The sequence below is a fragment of the Tachypleus tridentatus genome, chromosome 10 (assembly GCF_004210375.1).
Source record: "Tachypleus tridentatus isolate NWPU-2018 chromosome 10, ASM421037v1, whole genome shotgun sequence".
Lineage (NCBI taxonomy): Eukaryota > Metazoa > Arthropoda > Merostomata > Xiphosura > Limulidae > Tachypleus > Tachypleus tridentatus.
In genome coordinates this window covers 71,170,095-71,178,828 of record NC_134834.1, presented here as the reverse complement: position 1 = coordinate 71,178,828, position 8,734 = coordinate 71,170,095, and the positions used below count along the sequence as shown (strand labels likewise).

The 8,734-nt window shown below is 35.5% G+C and overlaps 1 long non-coding RNA gene across 2 annotated transcripts; it reads left to right on the top strand.

Moving 5' to 3' along the window:
• The first annotated feature begins 4,908 nt into the window (after positions 1–4,908).
• LOC143229536 (uncharacterized) lies at positions 4,909–8,026 on the top strand. 2 transcript variants are annotated; one of them, XR_013015923.1, is made up of 2 exons: positions 4,909–5,064; positions 6,230–8,026. It is a non-coding gene; the product is annotated as an uncharacterized LOC143229536 (long non-coding RNA). The 2 variants fall into 2 exon arrangements; XR_013015924.1 differs by lacking the exon at positions 4,909–5,064 and adding an exon at positions 5,089–5,452.
• The last annotated feature ends 708 nt before the right edge of the window (positions 8,027–8,734 follow it).

The window sequence follows — 8,734 nt, the reverse complement described above, 5'->3', positions numbered from 1 at the left end:
TTCACTTTAATCCCAGCTTATTACAGTTGCACTGTTATACTTTCGATCACTGGCTCACTCTTCTTTATTATGAATTCTAAAATTTATGTTACCACTTCTGGAATGACACCTACAACTAGTGCTATATCTCAGGCCTCAGGTACAGGCGATTCGGTGAGAGATTTATCTGCATTTATTCACCAGGTGATTGAACATTAAATATGTCAACTGTGTCTCCAGACCTCAGCCGACTTCCTCCCAAACAAGCTGAGTCTGTTCAGGAAGATGAGGACTTGAATCACCTATTTCTACGTCCTGATTTTGCTGTGCCTTGCCGTGATTCTCCTGAGGAGTTATTTATGCCTAAAATGGCCTTTTTTTATTTTGTTTCACAGGCGTGTGACGTTTTATCCCTTCCTCTATTTCCCAAGAAGCGCAATTTCCTTACTACATGACCAGTCTTCCCATTCCTATTTGTTTTCCCCCTCTACAGGAACATTTGGGTATGTGATGAACAATGTGCCTCACAATTAAATAAAGGGTTTAACATGCCTCACCCTCCATGCACTTCAAATCCCTTCAGAGCTGAGGTGCGTGGATCAACCATCAGGAAACTTTGGGTCACTGATCTGTAGATGAAAGGTTTTTGAAGTTCAACTCTCTTCAGGCTTATTATGGTATGTCGGGCTTTGAATTATTTCCTTCCTCCTGTCAGACATTGTCTGGTGATGATTCATTCCGGCATTTCTACGGCGGTAGCATATATCAATCACGAAAAAAGTATCTGGTTCAGATATCGCTGTTTATTAATGTTGGATCTATTGTATTAGACTTACATGCACTACATTTATCTAATTGCTTATGATATTTTGTATTGTATCATCGTTCCCACATCAACCAAACATATCCTCTTGTTTTCCGATGGCTTTGTAATAGGTGGGTTTTTGTTTCCACGTAAATGCATTTGCCACGTCCCTCATTTACAAGTTATCCCTTTTATTGCTGGTACCTGATCCTCGGTCTCTGACTGTCTATTCTTTCAGGAATGATTAGTCGCACAAACACCTTTATTCATCAATCTGATTACTTCATTGGGTGATTTCTCTTATCTGTACCACCCCATACTGAGTCCTTCTGATCATTCCTTAATGAGCAACTCAATCATGGTTTCCACAATTACAACAGCTGCACCTTTCTCCTCCAGTACCTCTTCTTTGTCTTCAGCCTTGGTCAACGGTTCTACATCCAACCATTCGCATCCTTTATCGTTACTCCTGGCTTTTATCTGTTTTCTGGTGAGGATATTAAGTTTCTCCCATCAAGTGACTTTCCTTTTGGCTCATGCTATACATTTTTTTTCAATGTAGATGCATCAGAATATATGGAGAGTGTTCCACAGTTGGTCAGTGATTAGGAAATTCCCCACTGACCGACCTACTTTGGATTGAGAGACAGTGTTTCTTACATGGATTTTTTGTTTGGTCTTATTGCTCTGAGGTTATCGAGCTAACATACCCTATAGCTTTCATGTTTTCTTGATAGTTTTAGTTTTTGCTTCCCTGTCCTTACCATGTTAATGCATTCCTTACAGATTCGTCGTCCTCTAAATGGTCTACGCTTCTGGGCTGAGATATTAATATGGCACTACATTCCCTCACTGTACCTCTTCATTTGAATCACTTTCCTCACATTTAATGTTTTACCTTTCCCTTAAAATATATTTCCTTCTTCTTTTAACATACAGACATCGAAGGTATCATTTGTTTGCCATTAACTTTTAATGTATACTTTACCACCTTTACTATCTTCTTCTTTATCCTGATCATTACTTTCTTCCAAAGATCACGATAACTAGGTAGGGTAATTCTTTCCTTTTGCCTGTTTCACTTCCTTCTATTTTTCATCTCTACCCTCGTCCTGATCCAGATAGACTTTTGTGTCTGATCTTTTATTCTTTGTTGTTATATTGCCCCCATAGCTTCCTTCCTCCTTCTACCATCACTAATTGGATTCGGCTTTTGGTTTGATTGGTTTATTCCTCATTGTTTTCTTCCTTTTGGAAACTGTTCTAGATGTTTTCTCATCAGATGTAACACCTCACCATTTCCTTCGCATCCCATCTTCGTCAACCATTGAAAGAAAACCTATAATCGAGTATGTGGACTACACCTGCTCTATTCGTCTCCCATTATTAACACCATATTGCAGTTTCTTCTTCGTCAGGTTTTCATCCTCCACTTATGGCTGTTCTTCAGGCTTCATTGTTCTGATTGCGACTCTGCCTGGATAAGCTTATATTCATTTTAGTGATGCCTGACTAGGCTTTCTTAATATTGAAATCTGCACTGTACAGCCATGCTGACTTGAGCTTTATCTTCCATGGATTCTCAGTGCTCACTTTTGAGATGACTAGCTCCATAAGATTGCTTGTAGGTGAATAACCTCATGGTTTAGATGCTTCGTAAACTTGCTTATTCCAGACTGTACCACCCACGGACTACATAGGTAAAGCAGAAGAGGATAGTTGTCCATCCCAGTCATGCCTTGAATTGAATAAATCAGAATGGTTTAGTTTTCAAAATAGGGTTTTGTGGCCACTCATTGCACGGTCTCAGGCGATGACATTCTCCAATACATTCTCACCCCTTTCTTCCAGTAGAGAATAGGAGACGTTGCCACTCACAAGTTATAAGTCATTGAAATGGTCGAACATAGAGGTACTACGCTGGATGGGTTCCACAAAGATAGCTATAACCATTTAATTCAGAATAGGACAGCGGTGTTCTGATGGTGTAGATGACGTAATATCCTTAAATTTGCAATTAACCATACAGTGGAACGATACATAAAAATGCAATTCACCCCTTTGATTGGGAACCTTCATCCTACCCTTATGTGGATATTGGTACCCTATTGTTGGTTTTTTGGATTTAGAAAAACCAAACAACAAATATCCTTACACATGCTTATGGTTGTCTTAATTCTTCCCTTAATCTGTGTTGTGGGTCACAATGGAAGTAAGGGGGATTCTTCTGATTCTGTCATTTTTGTTCTTCCTCTTTGTATCTTGTTTCAAGAAAGTTATTATTTTTCAGATAGTTTTAGTCAATTTTGCTGTTAAGGGTGGGTGTGTTGATTTATATCATATAGACATCCTTTCAGTACTGGATATTGGGTCTTCAGATCAACAGATCAACCCTAACACCTGTCATGTTTAAGAGTTGGAGTGGTTCTAGATTCCTTTCTGTCTCTTGAACTTAAGGTGAAGATAGTGTGATCCTCATCCTTCCCCTGCGTGGATGTCAGTTCATAGCAGCATGGGTTTTGGATGTAGTTTTCTCACCAAGTATGGTATGTCTCACCCTAGTCACTCTACACCTAGAGGCACATTTATTGTTTTACCCACTTTTATACTTTGTGAGATTAAGTTACATATTTACATGGTTAGAACCACTGTTCAGCTACAGTTATCTTCCTCTTGGATCTGCTCCTTCTTCTTTTTTTACATTTATCTACTGCACATTTCACTGATGGGTGAAGAGTATACCTTTTTCAGAAGTAGTATAGTTCCCCTTATCAAGTTTTCAGATCTGACTCTCTCACTTCCAGGAATATCCTTAGGATGGTTTTGCGGAGTACTTCTGTCATTTCCTCGCATTGATCCCTCCATCTAATCAATGTGGGATTCTAGCTAATCTTGTGAGTAGAGGAAAGTACCGTATCAGAAGTAATAATTTTCCTTTACTGAAAATGTATATCTGATAGGTATTTCCCTCCTCTCACCTATCTCCCCACTTTTCTCAGATACTTACGCTAAACCTTGAAGTGGTGGTTTAGTAGAGGCGTATAGAGGGAGCCACATAAGTATATAATGCTTCTATTGGTGGAGAAATGATGGATGCTAATTTACAGGAGAGGCACATTGGATTAATTTAATTCCACTGGGGAAAGCACAAGGTTTGTGGCACACGTAAAGCAAAGACCTGCATATAGAAAACAGTACTGGACGAGAGTAGCTTATCTTGTGAGGGAAGGGAAGTGCCGCGTCTATCAGAAATAAATTTTCAGTAGAGTAAAATTATAAAATGGGTACAAACATGAACTAAAAGGGCAATGGTTAGATTAATATGTTAACATTAAAGATAAAATGTGCAATTTATTCAAGTTTATTCAAATTCTCAGGATTTTTTTTTCCCAAAGGAAGTTGATTTTAGTCACGTGCTCTAATAAATTAAAATAAAATAATGTGCAAAAACACAAAGTTAACATCAAAAGGGGCCTACCATGGTCAAGCGTGTTAAGGCGTGCGACTCGTAATCTGAGGGTCACGGGTTCGCATCCCCGTCGCGCCAAACATGCTCGCCCTTTCAGCCGTGTGGGCGTTATAATGTGACGGTCAATTCCACTATTCGTTGGTAAAAGATTAGCCCAAGAGTTTGCGATGGGTGGTGATGACTAGCTGCCTTCCCTCTACTCTTACACTACTAAATTAGGGACGGCTAGCGCAGATAGCCCTCGAGTAGCTTTGCGCGAAATTCAAAAAACAAACAAACAAAACAACAAATGAGATTTGTTAAACCAAAGATAAAAGTAATTTCACAGTAAAATAAGCAAGTTCTAGAATATTAACGGAAAAATAGGAGAATGAGATTTGAGAACTACTGTTTAAATCTCTTCAATATTTTAATTTTACTGAATATTATAAACCGTATGAACTTGCATTTTAACTCACTGTATATCATTATGTGAATTTGTTCTCTTATTTTTATACTCCACATCTGTTGTTTCATGCCAGACAATATGGCTTTACGATGAAACTTTCCCTAAACAATCTATCAAATAATATGTTTTAGCTAAACAATATTTGTACTTTTTTCATTTCAAAAATCATTTTTAAAACTTCTGTTATTGTTTTCCACGTTATATGAAAGCCCACCATTCCAAATTCTGGTGGTTTTGCACATGTGGAATCATACTAAGCCGCAATTTATTTAGACATTCATTTTGTAGATGTTAAGTCGTAGTAGGTTCTTCAGTTTTGTTGGTTGAACCATTATTCAGCTTTTTCATGTTCTTGTATGCTAGGTAATAGAAATTCTTTATATTTAGACATAACTCGTAGTTGCACTAAAATGAATAATTAATGGATCTTGTTTAAATTTTATTAATTGAACTTATTATCAAGCTTTCTGGTTATTGGTTAGATAATGTTTAAATAAAAGTTAATTTCCAAACATAATCACCTTCTTAGACTTAACATGTATTAAATATATTAATTTAAACTTTACACACTGTGCTGTTTAAACAATTCATTCTACCATTAGCATTTCCATTGAAAGATTTGAAAATTTTGGTTTTGAGAATAAAACTAGTAAATTTATGAGAGGTATAAAAGACTGGTGGGCACTTTTAGTACAAACATTTAGTAGTATTTATAAGACAAACCATGACAGACAGCTCTGGATGAGAGAAGGTGGGTAACTATTGGAAATATGTTTTCATTGTCAGTAAACGTTTATTTCTAGTGCAACCATATTTGTTATTTTTTTGTATGAAATGGGATTGGATTACAAATTATTTCCAAATAAGTGTATGCCTGTTATCTGGCTGCAGAATGATGCATGGTAAATCTCTCAAAGAAATATTTTTTACATATTGAGCCACTGGACTTGTTTTGGGCATCATTGCAGGCAAGCTGTTTTGTGCCTGCTCTAAGTGTAAATAATCTTATTTGGAATACAGGTAATCTTTGTGAAATATTTTTATTTGTCTGTATACTAACATACATCCAGTTGTGACTAAACATGTATGATTCATTAACAGGGCCTGTACCTATGATTGTGGCAAACCAGAGTTCACACATATCAGTTTTCAGCTTATGTCAATGATGATAAGTTGCCTTTTTGAGTTGTCCAAGCAACCATACTGCTAATGATACTGAGACACTTAGAACCAATTCCCAGAATATGCTTTTGTTGGTTCATTTCCATGTGTCCAGCATTTCTCCACTTGACTAATTAGTAAACCCTTCAACTATCTTGTTTAACTTCTAGTACCAGCTATATAATTTCTGTTACTGTAAGCAGAGAAGTAATTCTCCTTTCTAGAATAAATCATCAGTGGTAATTAGCAATTTTGCAAATTCTTTAGTGCAGTGTATACATTACATATTTTATTGCATGAATTTGTGGTAAGATTATTACTGATAACTCTTTAATAGCTGTAGTTTATTACTGTTTTTTTATTTTAGAATGATGAGCTGCAATAGTAGTGTTGGGGCCTATGCAGTGCTTACTGATGTCATATGTACTGTGTTGGGGCCTATGCAGTGCTTGCTGATGTCATGTGGTGTTGGGGCCTATGCAGTGCTTGCTGATGTCATGTGGTGTTGGGGCCTATGCAGTGCTTGCTGATGTCATGTGGTGTTGGGGCCTATGCAGTGCTTACTGATGTCATATGTGCTTTCAATTTTTGACTTTGATATACCATCCAAGAGGAGAAATAAGTCATTGTTCTGTTTTAATTAGACATAAGTTAGATGTTAGTGTTATTAATAATGTGAAAGGGTTTGTCCCTTCCTTGGGTTTTCACTTTTTTTTTTGATAAATTATTGTCTCTCCTATTTATTCTGAAAGTGTATTTTTCCATCAGTTATGGCCCTTGTAAATTCCTTATATTCTAGAGAAGATTTAATTTTTTTTTTCTATTGCTGGAATCCTCAAACCTGAGTGAGGGTTGTGTAGTGTTTTTGCACTTGAAAAAGTATGTTGTGTGAAACTATAAGGAAATGCAGGAAGTTCAAATTTCAGAGCTTAGCTGCAAGATTCTCACCTTTATACCCTGTTTTAGTTTCATGAGATCCAGTGAATATTTTAACTTCTTTTAGGGCTGCTTGAGTATTGTACACCTCTATAACATGGGAGCAATTAGTGTGCACAGTCTCTAGGTTACTCACCTGTTGCATGTATGAGGGTAGCTTGAATAGTTAATGTTGTTACAAACTTCTTGAGAACAAATTCAGAGACATAATCAAAGACAAACTTAGTTTGAATATAACACACAAGAATAACTAAAACTCCAAAGATGAGTAAGTATAATGTTACACAAATAATTCTTGTGGATGTTGCACCAGAACTTTACTGTTCTTTCCTTTCATGTTTATCCTACTGTTTTGGGCTTAAAGACTAAATCCTAATGATAGTTTTGCAGTAGCAGTTCAGTTATACTGGTGCTTATTGAATTTTTGTCAGTGAATTCCATAAAGGATGCTGTAATTTTGATTTTAGCAGAAATAAACAAACTGAACAATCACTGTTACCTGTTTTTTGTAACTGATATTCTGAGCAAAATTCATTATATTATGTATTTTACCAAACTTTTGAACCTGTAAATGATTTTTGAATTCCTTTTCTAGATTAACGGTCTTTATGGTCTTGTATTTTCATCTTCACTAAATGTTATTTTGTTATAGCATCAAACATGTCAAAACTTCAATGAACTTAAGAAAATTGCTGTTCTTATGTTTGGCTAGAACATCTGAATTTCCTCATAGTTGAAGACAACTGCTAGACCAAGTACTGAATAATAAATAAAGTCTCCATAAAATATCTTAACAGTGCTTGGTTTCAGCTAAATTTACAATGTGATATTTTTAAATCATTGTTATGTTTATTTTCCTGGGTGTACCTAACTCTTTATTTTTCAAAAGTGTTCTAAATACTTGGTGACATCTTGTGCTTGTTTAATATTGTATTCTTTTAGACCATTTGTGCTGTTATCAGAAGTGTTTGCAGTGGAAACAATACTCTGTATCTTGTTTACTGAATGAAAGAGCAAAGACTTCTGTGTTTTATTTCCGTTCATACAATGTAGGTAATAATAGATTGCTAGAAGACTTTTTTGTTGTTGTCAAAAGAAATTTTAAGTCTTGTTACTTGTACCTTTTTATTCCAGTCTCTCTTCCAAATTGTCTCTGATATAATTTTATCACTGCTCAAGATTTATTTAAACTTAAGATTATCATCCAATTAAAGTTCTTCAATACATTTTTCATTGTTGTTCTCATTTTTTTTATTACATCTACCACCAAAAGTGGATGAAAGTTATATTTTCACATCTGTTTGTATGTGTGTGGGTTTGGGCCAAAATTGGTATACATTTGACTGTAACTAAACTTAAAAGTCATTAGTTTTTGAAGGATAAAGATAAGAGAAAGGTTACAAAAAAAATCCTTATCTGACCTTTTTGTTTTTTGTCTGAATTATCCCTTGATGTGTTCTATTTATAATTCTCAGTACCAGATAGGTGACATCTACTCCTGGCATGTTGTCATTAAACACTAATACATAGACTAATTAGTTACTGAAAAAATAATAAAAGGACCTTATTATTTCTATTTTGATCTATACTGCAATCAAAGGATAAAATAAATGTCCATCAGTTACACATATTTATACCACAGATGATAAACTCTCCAGAAATTATCTGTATTTAGAAATTTCTAGTAAAGAAGCATGTGTTTTGTTTCAACTCAAATATACACAAAAGTGCTAAGCACTATGTCAACCACAAGGAAACAAATCCAAAAATTGAGTGTTGTAGTCTGTATATTTACAGCTGATTCACTTGGGGGGGGGGACAATAAAGAAGAAAGAATTGTCCTTGAATTTTCTTTATTTCTCTACTTGTAACTTTGTAGACACCTGCATGCAAGTCTAAGTTCTGGAACATGCCACAACAATAACATCTCAATAAA